A 15,503-nucleotide genomic window follows, 5' to 3' on the forward strand; every position below is an offset into this window, starting at 1 on the left:
GAAGACAATGCATCGTGACATTCAATTTGACTTAATTGGTCGCCTAATTATTTTTTTATGAATTAATTAAAATTTGGACAAAATTAGTAGGCAGTTCTATCCATACGCGTCATCACGGCCGTCTTGGGCGTGGAGTGGTTAGAGAATAGTAGTGCATTAATATATTTAAAGAAGGTAATATTTTTATATGCAAAGTAACCGTAGATTTATTATATTTTTAAAAATTATTTTATGTTTAATAAAAATTGTATTTTTTTCTTCTTTTTAGTGCATTTATAAAAGCTTGTAATTATAAACGTTTTTATGTATTTATTATATTTTATTTACAATAGCACGGAAAGCAAAGTGCACGTTATCAGAGTAGAAAAATCGTTTTCTCCGATTTTTTGTTGAAGCTTTAAGGAGCTTTAAGTCTTTAAATTGCGTACATTACAATCAAAAGCGATAGTACTTAATACATAGATTGTACTTCAGTTAAATCTATCATGTTCTGGTACTTCATTCGAATATATAATTTTATGTTCCAATAATTTATTGTAAAGAATAATCATATTTTATGTAATAATGGATACTTGACCTTAAAGATTATTATTAGTTGAACTATTACGTCTCATTACCTAAATTATGATGAATGCATGTTGTGAATCTACAGCATGCAAAAAATTGCGTTTAAATAGTGTCCTATTTTCAATACATAAAATTTAAATTTTGTTATAGAATTAACTTGTTATAATGTTTTAATTGATATAGCCGGTACCCTAATGTTTAGTTTACATTGTATTTGAAAAATGTTTTGACCCCCCGTAACTAACTCTAACAGTCAACACTTAACAACGGATGTGAGTTGCATTGGTGAGTCTTACAGGTTGATATTTTTTTTCTAAAATTAGCATAAAACACAGCCGTTAATGTCAAATACTACAATAAGAACATATAAAAATAACTCCACTCGATGTTTTGCTAATTTATTACTTTCACATAATATTTATAATTATGTGTAAGACAGAAAACTTGAATACTTTATCATTTTTTGTCGTCATTAATGCATTCGTTATGTCTCATGTCGACATAATATCTGAAATTAAAATAGTAACATTAAAATACATGGATCGTAAATTTGTGTATATTAAAAAGATTGTAAATTTCAGTTTTTTACAGATACCACTAGAGGTTATATGGCGTGGCGTGGTCATAGCGGTAGAGCGCTAGGCTGCTAACCCGAAAGGCTCGGGGTCGAATCCGTGTACAAGTTAGTGCAACGTCATTGAGTCCACCAAGCTCGTATGGGTATTGTGAGGAAAAGAATATGCACTTGACAAAGTGCTAACCCCACTATCCCTTCATATGCCGGGTTAAAAAGATGAATTACATTTCATTAACCGATGGATCGTTAGGTCTTTAAGAATGATTTTGTTCTTTTTTTTTACTACATATTATACTGAAAGTTTTTGAGCTAATTCAACAATTCTACACAGTCCGAAATTAGTTGTTAATATGATTTTAAATGACGCTTTTGTAAATACTTTAGCATCATTTTAGTTAGTAATTTATTATGGTGTTGTTTCAAGCGATAACTACTAGTTGCTGTTTCACGCAGGCAGACCAAATAACACATCCTTATTTTATGCTATAGGTAATATGTTATGTGTACTAATTTAACAGCTAAAACTTCCCAAGAATATTCCCAATAAAACACCAAAGATTCTGGCGATCGAATGAACGGTGAAGTAATGCATAAAAGACATATTGTTAACAATATAATTTTAACTTGAGTATTAGTCTTTTTAAATTTTAAAACTGTGTTTGTTTTTAAATATAGAATGAAATTAAAACAAAACAGTAATATTTAATGGTTATAATAACAAGGTTTTAAATATTCGCTATTAGAAGAAATTTTTTTTAATAAAAAACGTTTTAATAACAAGCTTTTATGTAATGATGCACTAAAAAGTAGAAAATAAATTATACACTACTATTTAAATTACTATAAAGAAAAGCGTGGGTCACTTTAGTACCTATATTTGAGAAGAGACCCACGCTTTTCTTTATAGTAATTTAAATAGTAGTGTATAGTTTATTTTCTACTTTTTAGTGCATCATTACATAAAAGCTTGTTATTAAAACGTTTTTTATGAATTTTTTTTTCAGTACTTTACATGTTTTATTTACAATAGTGTTACATGACTAAAAACCTTTGCGCGTCTATTGAACGTGATGGCGCAGCTAGTAAACCTGATGGCGCAGCTATTGAACGTGATGACGCGTGTGGGTGGTTGGATAGACATGCCTACTAATTCGGTCCAAATTTTAATTAATTCTTAAAAAATAATTAGGCATTCAATTAAGTCATTTAGTTTCAGATTGCATTGTCTTCATGTCTTGACCCACGTGCCAACTTTGAATCGTATCGGTCAAGTAGAATTGTCCGAATTTTAACTCCTGCGTTTCGATCTAGACTGACGACAGACCGACGACAGAGGAAGTGAGTTAAATAAAAGCTTGTAATAAATTGATTGTGTTTAAATATATAACAGTGCTTTACAGTTTAAAATTGGAAAGAATAGCGTTGTATATTTATTTGTGAAAGGATATTTAAGACATAATTTAGTTTTCCTTATTAAGAAAATAGTATGAACTATATTAACTGTAAAGATACTTTTATTTACACTCAGAGAAATAGCGATGCGCTATAGTATATTTTTTTTTTAAGTTTAGTTTTCTTCTTTTTTTAAGGAACATAACTTAAACTTTTTTTTTCATACATTTTATTTGTAAAAGTGACTAACTTGCATTTGTATCCTTCAGAACAATCAGAGTCGTGATGACACCAATGTTTTACGTCTATTTGACAACTAAATAAAAAATAAATGACACAAATGCAAAATTACACAATAAATATTACGACTAACATAAACCGGGAGTAATATCCCCTAAACTGTCTCAAATATTATTATACTACGGGGGAAGGCAACTCGGGATATAGATATGATTTTTAATCCATTTTAATCACTTAAATTTTTTAAAAATAGAATAGAATCTCCTTGGAAAAAGAAATGCGCGCCAAGTGAACAATAAACAATATGTTTATAATAGTACAGAATAAGTACTATAATTTGATATAGTACTTATACATGAAATCAAGTTGTCGTATTCACACATACACACACACACACAGATACATACATACACAGACATACGGATAAAATTAAAAAACTTTGTTTTTTTTTCAACTCAGGGAGGTGTAAAACGTCGCGATCTGTGAAAAACCTCGATTTTTTTTTATAGATTACAATACTTCATCTATACTTCGAATACGAGAAAGTAAAAACACGACAACAACCAAAATGGTTAAAATTTGGAAAAAAAGAAAAAGAAGAGTGTTTACTTAAATCTTTCATTTGTTATCTTATTTCTTACTTGTAAAGTGTTTCTAAATTAATTAAAAAATATCTCACCCATGAGAGAAAGCAGCCAATATCAGAAGCAGGAAAAACAATAGCTTCATTCTTGAGATTGGCAAGTCTATAATATGAATATCATGGATATAAACATTTAACGTGCTTTTAAAAAATCTGAATCTCTATTTAGAAGTTTATTACAGTGCATACATTGTTATAATTGATGCTGTTTCAGCAAATTCTACTTTTTGAATAAAAAATCACTAACTTATATCGGTTGTTGTTCTAATGTAAACTTTGTTATTTTATAATAAAAATATTTTGTTAAAACTAAACAAAAAATGCTTTGCATAGTTGTTGTTATCCCAATACTCTTGTAGCTTTGGTTGTCGATTCTTTTGGATTTTGAAAAGTCGATGACAGTATTGAATTGCATTTCTTTGTAGAACGTTTGTAACAATTTTTTTATAGTCAACAGCGTAATGGTTTCTTCTGAATAAAAACTATCAAAATTACCATATCAATGTTACTCTTAAACACAAAACTTATTAAGTTATCTAGCTATACACGTGATCAAGAAAATACATGTTAACATACCTACCTTAGTATCAACTGAAATGTTATATTATAAAAGTTTTCGAAGCACAAAAAAAAAAAAAACGATGCGTCAGCCTTCAAAATGGAAATGAAGATTTTTTTTTAAATTAAGATTTAAAGTCAAAACCCTTTCAATATATAATTTTTTTACAAAAAAAGAGATTTTAAGCCTACGGAGAGCTTAAACGTTTTCGTTAAATAACAAAAGGTCAATTTACGCATTTAAAGTTGAAATTAAACTATTCAGCTAAGATAGTTAAAAAGTAATTATGTGTTTAGAAATCAATCAGCATTCGGCTATAATTTGTGTTGATAGTTTAGCTTTTGGTAAAAAAGGAAAATTTTAATAATCTTTATACGGTGTTTTATACCATAAGCTTAAAGACTTATTTTAGCGCCCAGCCCATTGATATCTAATTATTACTTTGGCGAAAAAGCGCTCTTTCCTCATTTGAAAAGCTCGGGTGGCGATTTTAACCAATACGGTATTTTATTTTTCTGTCACGGTTGATGTAGTAAACAGTTTAATAAGTACGTAAAGCCAAGTAGCAATTAATTTTCTTATCTTTGGCTGTGCATAATTAAGCCATGCAGCTTAGAATGAGCTATTTTTTCTACCCATTGCTAAGGTCGGCGCGAAAGGCAGCTTTACACTAATCTATAATGTGACCTTTTCTCTGATCCTTTACTATATACCAACTGGGCAAAGTACAAAATACAAATTTATTTCGTATTATGTTTAACTGCTTTTCAATTTGCACAATAGTCATTCTTGATAAGGGTAATTCCATTTGGAATAACGGACATGTGTGTTAACTGACAAATAGTAGTTGGATCAGAATATAATCACATCGATTTTATTTAGGCTTTAGACAAGAACACCATAAAGTTAAAACTAGCAGTCAATAAAGCTGCTCTCAAACTCGATATTTGTTATGTTAATAGCATCTAACCACGCTGATACAATCAATATCTTTGCTGAATGATATCTTGTGTATTACATACATTGAAGTCTCGTCCTTTGTGTGTTCTTAATTGTAATGTTGTACAGGATTTTATCCAAAGTAATGAAGTATTCGTTTCGACATGTTATGAGTCATTTATATTCGAATTTATCCCTGCTTTTTTCTGAATTGCTTCCATAGCTTTTGTTCATTCATTACATAGTACAAGGTAGTATTGAAATGTGTTTGATTTTGGAGTTTTCTCACCTAGAAGGTTTAGTGTCAACAGCTATCGAGTCTCACATGCTTGTGTGTTCGAACTCGGCACTTTTCTGTATAGCAGCAACTTGCTTTACCGAATCGACTACGCCAACCAACATTGTAGTGATGTAGATATGTGTGTATAATAAGTACTTAACACCATATGGAGTATTGGGTTCATTAATATTTCACGAACAAACATAATTTAGTAGAAGAGTAGATTTATTATAACCTTAAATTTTGTAAACAACATAATAATATGGCATACACGTAATAAGCTAGACACAAACGACAAGACCCAAAATAAAATGTTTTATTTTGTCACGAAGGAAAAATGGTCAAATAAAATACTTAAAAAAAACTTTAAAAAAAAACACGTTTTTCTTGTGGACTAAAAAGTAAAAAATAAATTTTTCTTGTGTGCTTCCTCGAGCTGTGCAGGTTCTTGTGATGACTGACAAAAAACGTGGGTACGTTCACCATCAAATTTCCCGACCCATCTGCCCGACCCACGTTTTTTGTCAGTCATCACAAGAACCTGCACAGCTCGAGGAAGCACACAAGAAAAATTTATTTTTTACTTTTTAGTCCACAAGAAAGACGTGGTTTTTTAAAAAGTTTTTTTTTAAGTATTTCATTTTCTCCTTTTTAGTCCGTTGCTACACATGAAAAACGTGGTTTTTAAAAAGTTTTTTATATAGTTTATTTTCTACTTTATCTAATCACTTGATTAAGTGTGACTTGACTAAGTGTTTTTAAATACACGGACTAAAAAAATCTTGAGCGACCGATACGCTTTAAACAGAGAAAGGGTGTAATTTACGTTGCTGGCGTGGAGATCTACTCACGAATCACGTGATCAAATCTCCCATAAACAAACAAATAAACGCGAAGCTGAGTTAAGGAAAAACGTGTTTATGTGTATTTTAGCATGCCCAGCGTACCAACCGTGTCACCGTTAACAATGTGTTACCGTGTCCGTTCTCCTTTTTAGTCCGTTGCTACACATAAAAAACGTGGTTTTTTAAAAAGTTTTTTTTTAAGTATTTTATTTTCTCCTTTTTAGTCCGTTGCTACACATGAAAAACGTGGTTTTTAAAAAAGTGTTTATAAATCCACGGACTAAAAATCTTGAGCGACCAGGATTCGAACCTGGGTTGTCGCGGCCACAACGCGAAGTACTAACCACTATACGATCACGGCCAGCGCGCTCACATCGATTGGGGCCGAAGTAACTGTGTCAATAGGCCTCCAGTCTTGTCGGTATCTTTAGAAATCATGTCCTCAATTTTATGGTCCTTGGGGCGTAATTAAATTAAGCTAATTACGGTCACTAATTGCTAGTTTTTATGATTGCATCTGAAATTGTTAGGCGAAAGTAGCATGCATGCCAAATTTCAGGTCTCTAGAGCAATCAGAAGTGGGCTAATTTTCGATGTCGATTTTAACAACAAACATCCAAACAACCAAACAAGCAAACGCGAAGCTGAGTTAAGAAAAACGTGTTAAAAAATAGCGCAGTAACCGATGATTGGTATAAAGAAAAACGGAGGATTCTGTGTATGATCTTGTCATATAAACTTAAGTTAAATAAATGAAACACATCTCACATGCGAGTAAGCAAACAAAAAACAACAAACAAAGCCAGCAGCTTCATTCTCGAGATCACTGTCTAAGACATAACAATATCGACTTATTAGTGGTTAGAGATCGTGTAATTAATGCTGCTAATTATATACGTATTGGCCTACATTGCTTTTTATAAGAAATTTAAGCAACGACTTTTAATTACCATATTTATGTTTTTGTTGTACTATAAGTTTAAAATCGTAAAAATGAATAATAAATTACTTAACTATGCACAGCTGTTTCGACTAATATTCTTGACTCTGTTCAATATATTCGCGCTATTAAACGGTAAAAATGTTTGTAATATTCTGTATAAATAGGGCTGGAGGTAGGTCACCAATCAGTTCTACGGCTCAATAAAACCTGCATGAGTCAAAAAACTGCATGTTGACCTACTTACCAGACGTATTAGTAGTATGTATAAAATGGTCAAGAACAGGGATGTCAATTCATTTTTTTTTGCTTGCGTAAATGACCCGTAAGATCGAGTAGTTAATCACTCAACAGCTAGTTTTGTTCTCTGAGTCCACGGAAGAGACAGCATAGTGCTGACCACATTATCACTTCCTATGCCGATGCCACGATAACACGTAGACTCTATGCATCTGCCGTTTTGATCGGGTATTTTTACCCTTGATGACACCTTTTTAATACTGCTTGTTTAATTTATATTTTTACCGATATTAAAATGTTAACATAGCATAACAAATCACTTTACTCAAAATGTATTATTTTAAACTGTTAATCACATTACAATATCACATAGATAAATCTTATCAATTTATTGTTAAAAAAAAACCCTTAAAAACAAAGTGTTAGCATAATTTTTTCACATTATAATGTCAATTTTAGTTATTTAGTTTTTGGTCTATATTATGTATGCAAAGTAGAGTATTATTGACAAAAAAAAGCTTTTATCCCAACGAATAGCATCCATGTGTTTCTTGAATAACAAAAAGACAGGTCAAGCATTAACTTATTGAGATCCAATTATTCTGTCTAGCCAATAAATAACATGCAGTGTTGTTCATTTATCAATCAGAAAATAGAAATAAAATGTAGGTTAATAATTGGGTTCTGAAATATATATCGATTTCTGTATTTTTATTAAGCGGTATTTACGATTACACTTCCTAAGCTAAATTGTTTATTGACTAAGTATACTTGTGTAACAGCAGTTTATTTTTTTCTTACCTTTACCAATTCTATCATTTGACCACTGTCTATTTAGATCGATAGATCTATTCCTTTATCTAGTTCTTCAAACTCAAAAACAACTATGACTATGTATGTAGTAATCGTGTTAATAACACCCACAAAAATTAATTTTCTTCAAGACGATGCTTATAAAACAAGCCATTAATATCCTACTTTGTGTTAAAACTTATCTCTTATCTGCCTTTATACTTGATTAGCTGATTAAGTATCTGTGTGTTGATGAATAACATCTACCGCTTGTGTTTAATGTCCCAGTGTTTTCTTTTCAGAAGAGCAGGGACGAAAACATCAAGAGAGCAAGAGAGAGGTTTTAAGGCGAGATATAGGTAAATATAAAAGCTTGAAACGAAACTAAGCTAAGTGTGTAGGAATGATTGTATACTTTTGTAGAGAAGCTTTCATGGTGATTTTTGTGTAATGGTGCATTTTATTCTACACATGATTATTTTTCTGATATTAAAAAGAAAATCCTGGAAGTAAAGAAAAAAATGTAGAGCCGAAGTTTTGCCTGGTTTCGTTTAGAAATGAAACTTGAGGCATGGAAGGCGAGGCGATTCGGTGCCGTGTGAAATGGTAGGTTCGGAACCCGTCGGGTCTGTCTGCTCTGTCTTTACTTGGACTATATTCTGTACCTTTGTCTACCCTTGGCGTTGAAATATCACTTTATGTTTATATTGCTATTTCAGTTACAACGCCTGCTTCCACCCCTTACCATGTTTACACTATACCGATTCAAGGAAGCTACTATTTGTCTGTATCGTCGTCCCTATACTTGTGTCGCTTGTCTGGTCGAATAATAGTCCTTGTTGTGTTTATGAGGCTAGCGGTCAGACCCTTTAGGGTTCAGAGGTCACGCCAGCCCGCGTCTCCCGTGTCACATGCTATGATAGTGGTCTGCCAAGAAAGCTCTATTTTTGTAGAGCTGATTGGTAGAATCGGTTACACGTCTGACTTGAGGCATGGAAGGCGAGGCGATTCGGTGCCGTGTGAAATGGTAGGTTCGGAACCCGTCGGGTCTGTCTGTTCTGTCTTTACTTGGACTATATTCTGTACCTTTGTCTACCCTTGGCGTTGAAATATCACTTTATGTTTATATTGCTATTTCTTATATAGCTGCGATGTACGATTGGTTGAAATAATAAACACTGACATTTTTTTTTAAAATCTGGTTGTTTACATTGTAGGCTTACCCAAAGACAGACGGCTCTTAGTGATCTAGACCTAAACACTTCCAAGTACATATATTTTTACCTCCTTAACGTATTTTTTTGTTCTCTACTTTTATATGAAATTATTCATTTTCTCCTAAGTGTATGAACGTAACTGCAAAATTGAATTAGGCATGATGTACCAGTTGGTGTGTCACATTTTCCTTGTTGGCTAATAGCAAATCCTTTTGTCTTCTTCGTCAAAGTACCTGAAACAAAGAAAAAGAAAATCACTCTCTAGAAAATTGTTTCCTAAAGATTTAGAGAATACTAGCCGTCTCGGCCAGACCCTGCACTAACCTGTAAAAAACCTATCTGTAAAGTACTATGACTTGAGCGTATATTAAGCACCAAATACCCGACATTATAAATTATATTACTTTTCGAATGAACCCTAACCACAACCAACCAAAACTCTCTTGAGAAAATAAATTGCTCCTTAAAGTTTTATAGAATATATAATTATACATTCAGGTGACCTATTGAAGAGGGTTTTTTTTCATATTCGCTGCGAGAGTCAATGCAATAGTACTACTGATTGTTAAGCGTAATTTTCTTACTTAGAATTAAGAACAGACTATTGTGCATACTCTATTTGATTTATATTATAGTTAGTTTGATTTGTAATAAAATCTTTAAAAAATAAACAACAAATAATAAAATTGTATCCAACCAGCGTCCACTTGTCTACTCCTGTTTCCACTGGCAAAAATTTAAAAGAAAATTATATACACTTAAACCATTGTCCCATACCTCATAAGTTTCAGGTGCTCATCACCCCTCCTTCCCCCAAATTACCATCTCCATATCAACTCCCAGGATCCAAAAAAAAAATGCTAGCTAATTTTTTAAAAAGAAAATACTCTAGAATAATTTTTTGGAATTTTCAAAATTTGGAATATCAAAATTCAATTGAAATTGATACTTCATTTAATGATATTTCAATATAAAATAAACCGGGAGTGATCTCCCCTAAACTTTCTCGAATATTCTTATATCATACAAAAGGGGATGGCAACTCGGGATATAGACATGATTTTTAATCCATTTTAAATACTTAAACTGTTTAAAATAGAATGGAATCTCGTAGAAAAAAAGAAATGCACAACAAGTGAACGCCAAACAAAATGTGCATAATAGTGCGGAATATTATTACTGCTTTTTAAATTTACGTGCGTTTTTTGAGAAATCGGAAATAACGTAAATTACTACTTCCGGACAACGGAAATTACTCAAAATTTGACAGAAAGCAGAGAATTTGATAATTTACTTATAATTTAAATTCGTCTATCGGAACACGAGTGCAAAATTATGTTTTTTCCGACTCATGGAATTGCAAAAATATACGAGAAAGTAAAAACTTTAAAAATAAAATCTATCGGTTTTATTTCTGTTACAAGAAACTAGCTAGCTGACTCTATTAGTATTAGTACAAGAAGGATCAATAATTATATTGGCGATTTATATGTTGCTTTATGAAATTTTAGAACTCAAATTAAGGTATTTTTTTTCCCTTAGACTGACGCCGTTGACATGGCAACCATATTTTAAAGAGTCCCTGGTACATGCAAATATTTTCCCTTAAGTACCCCAACTTGTTTATACACAAATAAATACAAAAGGCTTATTAATTCAAAAGTTGTTTTTTTTTTCGTTTATTCTGGAGCCTACCCCCTGGTGCTCCTTTAGAATTGGAGCAAAGCAAGGCAGGAGCTGATGACAGTGCCAATAAGAAGAAGGAAGTGGCGCTTGGTGTGACATACGCCGCGAAAGGCACACCCAAATGTGACACGCAAGGCGCTTGTGTGGAACCCCGAGGGACAGCGGAAGAGAGGGCGCCCAAAACAGACCTGGAAGCGGAGTCTTCTCGGAGAACTGAAGCCAACAGGGATGTCTTGAGAGGCGACAAAATAAATAGCCGGGAATAGGATGAAATGGAAGGAAATAAAAGTCACTTACACGCATCTTTTAGGTAGGGGGCAATCTCTATTTGTTGCACAGTAAATTGTGTCCTCTCTTGGATAAGGGTCGTCGATACTGCCACAGCTGAATAATTTAAGAAAAAATTCAATGCTTTACTAAAAAATGTAATTCTCATAATAACAATACTTGTAAAACTAAAATAACTTAAAATAAAAATATATTTTTAAATGCTTGAAATAAAATAAAATAGCGCGGAACAATTCAAATACTAAAACAAACATGCCCTTTAAAATAAAATAATAAGTTCCTTATTTAAACTTAGTAGTTATTAATTCACTTTTTCAAAAACAAAAGTAATATTATGTCTAATTAAATTTTCTATCATTGTCATTAGAGACGAATGTATTTGGAAGTGGGTTAAAAATCAGTAACATGATTTGCTTAAAAATTTTTTAACATTTTGAAATAAATAGATAAACATCATATTAAAAAATAGGTCACTTATAATGAATATTTGCAGACATTTGCTTAAAATGAAGGAAAACTTTTAATGTTCCTTATCTTTAAATAAAAGAAATAATTACATGTTGTTCCTATATTGTTTATACTATTTAAATTGAGTCTGCAGGATTTAACAAAATTTTTAATTATGGGAGAAGTAATGCAGAGTAAATAAAAATGAGACAATACTGTAAACTATTTATTTCGTTTTCCGTTTTAAATAAATTATATTTAATAACAAATAAACAAAAACATACCCATTCACTACAGCAACAACAAAAGGCAGTAGTAGAATCAGAAAATAAAGCAACTTCATTTTTGAGAAAGTTCTTCCAGTAATAACATTAAATAACAACACACAGTAATAAAAGAAATATGACAAAATTATTAAGAATTCTTTGATATTATAGTTCAAGTCCTGCTAAATTGAATGTTGGGTTTTACGATTAGACAAATCGGATTCAAACTTACTCTGCATAAACGTTTGAGCTAAAGCAATCAACTTGTGAGCCAATGGCAAACTAACACCTGTGGCTGAAAAATCCTTGTTTTTAATTTTAAATTTTATAATTGACTGAAAACGAATATATATATATATATATATATATATATATATATATATATATATATATATATATATATATATATATATATATATACATATGACAGGATAAGTCAGATTTAACAATCTATTAAGGGTTTTGATGTTGTCAACGTTTAGTAGAACTAGGTTTATTAAAATACAGAAAAGTACCGTATCTAATCTAAATATTTGCTTTGATTCTATTTACTTTTGGATTCCCACGTGCTAATTTTTTTTTTATTTGTCGCATTGAGTAGATTTTGTTTTGGTGACTATGCATTGTTAGCTAATTTATAACTGCATTTAGTCCTTTTGCAGCCCGTAGACGTAGCCTGTAACCCGTTACCCGAAACCGTAACAAATAACCCATCGGTGCCGCAGGTATGAGACCATTAAACACAATTGTATATTAACAACATTTTAGAAAAAAATATTTATTTAAATTATTGCTAGTCTAGAAAAAAAAAATGTATTAAGAGTTTATTTTGCTGCTGCCAGTTAATAAAGTATATTATTCATTGTCATATAAAAGGACATGTATCTTATTAAATAAACTACAACAGATTTATATTAAATAAACCACTGTATTTTTTAAACATATATCAGTATTATCATGCCATATTTACTGATAACAAAATAATTGTGATCATTGTAAATGAAAAACCTTATATTTACCATCATTGTATTAACAAAAAAACAATGACAAAATTGTTTGTATTTTTAAAAATGTTATTTAACCTTTACCTCTATTCTCATTTTTGTACTATTTTAGAATTTTTCCTGCAATGTGGTATAATATACATAATTAAAACAAGCTGAAATAGTAAAAAATACGTAAGTCTAATGCTAATGCCTTGAACAATGTAGAATTTGAATGTATCTATACTTATTCCAAATACTATACATATTTTGCTGAGATCTTTTGTCAGAGAATATTTATCCAGAGATGATTTGTCATGTCACCCTTGTAGGTTGTCTAAACAAAACGCCGTTTGTCCTTTATATATCAAGCATATTGTAAATTTAAACTTCTGTTTTCGCTTTTAAGCATCAGTTCTTCGAGGGGTTTAATAAAACAGCATTAAAAAATAAATATAATGAACCCTTTTAGAAACAACCTTTTAAACGCGAGGACAGTAAGAAAATCAAACTAATAGGTCTTTCATAAAAGCTTTGGTCGCTAAAATATGTTAGAAACCGGGCTTTTTTCGGCACTTTTAAACTCCTGTTGCTATAAAGGTTTTATATATTTGTTTTATATTGTACATTTTAGTGATTCCTAATTTATGTTGATATCTGAAAAACGTTTATCTGTCCTATGAAAACAGCCGTCACTGACCATATTTTACAGACGACAGCAAGTTCTTAATCTTGTTAACTCCACGAACTATAAAATCGTTTAAATACTTATTATCTGTCCGTAATAGCCTTCACTAGATCAACGCTCTGTACGATTGTAAACATGTGCAACAACCACAGCTTACCATACTGTTAGGGTGACTGCGTCTGGCTAGTTATCTCCCCTTCTGTTATCAAAAATTGTAATATACAGTAGAGCGTGTTATTTTTGTAAGATTGGCCACACACACACCAACAAACAAAGGTACAAAAAAAAAAAAAAAAAAAAAAAGAAAAAAAAAAAAAAAAAAAAAAAAAAAAAAAAAAAAAAAAAGACGTTGCGAGCTTAATAAAAGCTTTTAAAATTAGTCGTATTTTACAGTTTAGAGTTTAGAGGCAATTTGTTTGTAAACTGTTGTAGGTTTTCACACATGCATCATCTGTAAACTTCTATATTTAATTCTATCATAATCTACGATCCAAGATTTACCAATTTGTAGATATGGTAAATTAAAACAAATTAAATTCTTTGTTTTAGATTTAATGTTAGGGCTTTATGATGGGAGCGTAATAGTTAAAATATTTGCTAATGTCTACCATCCAAAAAATGGTAAAGTATGGTTTGATTGGGTCAGTAGGTTTGTTCTTTATTTACACTTGACCTTGTTATATAAAAACAATTATGATACACAATTTTAAACATTTTTCTATTCCATGTAGTTAAATGTGCAAGGTTGTAAAATCCACTTTAAACAGCAATCAATTTAATTTGTATTTAATATACGCCTTCCTACTGTCTGAAAAGCAACATAGATATGACAATACTTTGCTACAACAACGTAATTGTAATTCATTACAAATCGTTTCTCCTGCATTACATATTATAAGTTTAAATGTATTTATGGGATAACGGACCATCCGTAACGACATCAATTTGTGTACGACAAGGTGCAACGGAGTAAAGAAAGTAAGATATCTCACTTATCATTTTAAAAACCCATTTAATTTAGCACACATGATCAGACGTTTCAAAGCTCACATAAAAAATACCTAACCTTGTTAATTACCAATACCCATACATTTTGTATCGCATATCAATATTTATACGAGTAAAAGTATATTCTTGCGTATATGTGTGATCCTACCCTTTAAGCTTTACTACATATTTTATCCAATTGCCGTTAAAATTTGGATAATTATAGAGAATGCTTTTGGAAAGGTTTGTGGGGAAAAAAATTAAATATAGGCCTTCAAGGGCTCAAAAAGACCCCATTGGACCACAGAATAAAAATAATTAATATTATTTAATTTTAAATATTTAGATGAATTAACCAGAATTAGATTATTTTGCAAAAATATTAACTTGGTTGTTTCCCTTTGTCATCTCTCTATACTACGAAAACTCAAGTTTGTTTACATGTTTGAATATTTATTTGTTTGTTTTTTTGTTTGTCTGATTGAATGCTGGAGAGAATCGGCGCTAAGTGGAGAGCTGTAAAATAGTATGTAGGTAGAGAACATTTTTGTTTTCAGACAGACTGTTAATCAGAAATTTATTTAAAGACGTTATTAATTTCTTGACTTATTCATTAGTAGATTTACCACATTAATGTTAAATTTTTCAAACAATGGCTTTACCTTGACTGAATAGTGACGTCACATGATTTGTTTATTTTTTAGTACAATAAGATGGCGGCCTCCAGCATAGACTCTGTGGCCCATTTAAAAGTTTAACAGGTTCAAAAGCTAATTTTCTGTCGGTCATAACTTTAACAATACGTCCGTGTGCTGTTTTTATTACGTTCCAACACTTTTATAAATTTTCAACTGTCTTTTTCATTTAGTTTTAAAATAAATTTCTCTAGCTCTACAATCTGTCCTAGAAAGTTATCTATTTATTTAT

At 31.0% G+C, this 15,503-nt stretch overlaps 2 long non-coding RNA genes across 3 annotated transcripts; both read right to left on the reverse strand.

Annotated features, from left to right (window-relative positions):
* Positions 1-951: 951 nt before the first annotated feature.
* On the reverse strand, positions 952-4,100 carry LOC131938168 (uncharacterized). Of its 2 annotated transcripts, none has more exons than XR_009386278.1 (4): positions 4,000-4,100; positions 3,456-3,522; positions 2,787-2,852; positions 952-1,075 (listed from the first exon to the last, which is right to left on the reverse strand). It is a non-coding gene; the product is annotated as an uncharacterized LOC131938168 (long non-coding RNA). The 2 variants fall into 2 exon arrangements; XR_009386279.1 differs by having other exon boundaries at positions 3,996-4,076.
* Positions 4,101-9,245: 5,145 nt separating this feature from the next.
* LOC131938170 (uncharacterized) lies at positions 9,246-12,140 on the reverse strand. Its single transcript, XR_009386281.1, has 3 exons — positions 11,937-12,140; positions 11,215-11,301; positions 9,246-9,464 (listed from the first exon to the last, which is right to left on the reverse strand). It is a non-coding gene; the product is annotated as an uncharacterized LOC131938170 (long non-coding RNA).
* Between the last annotated feature and the right edge of the window lie 3,363 nt (positions 12,141-15,503).

The sequence above is a fragment of the Physella acuta genome, unplaced genomic scaffold (assembly GCF_028476545.2).
Source record: "Physella acuta isolate Inbredline_101_S28 unplaced genomic scaffold, ASM2847654v3 ptg000235l, whole genome shotgun sequence".
Classification (NCBI taxonomy): Eukaryota; Metazoa; Mollusca; class Gastropoda; family Physidae; genus Physella; species Physella acuta.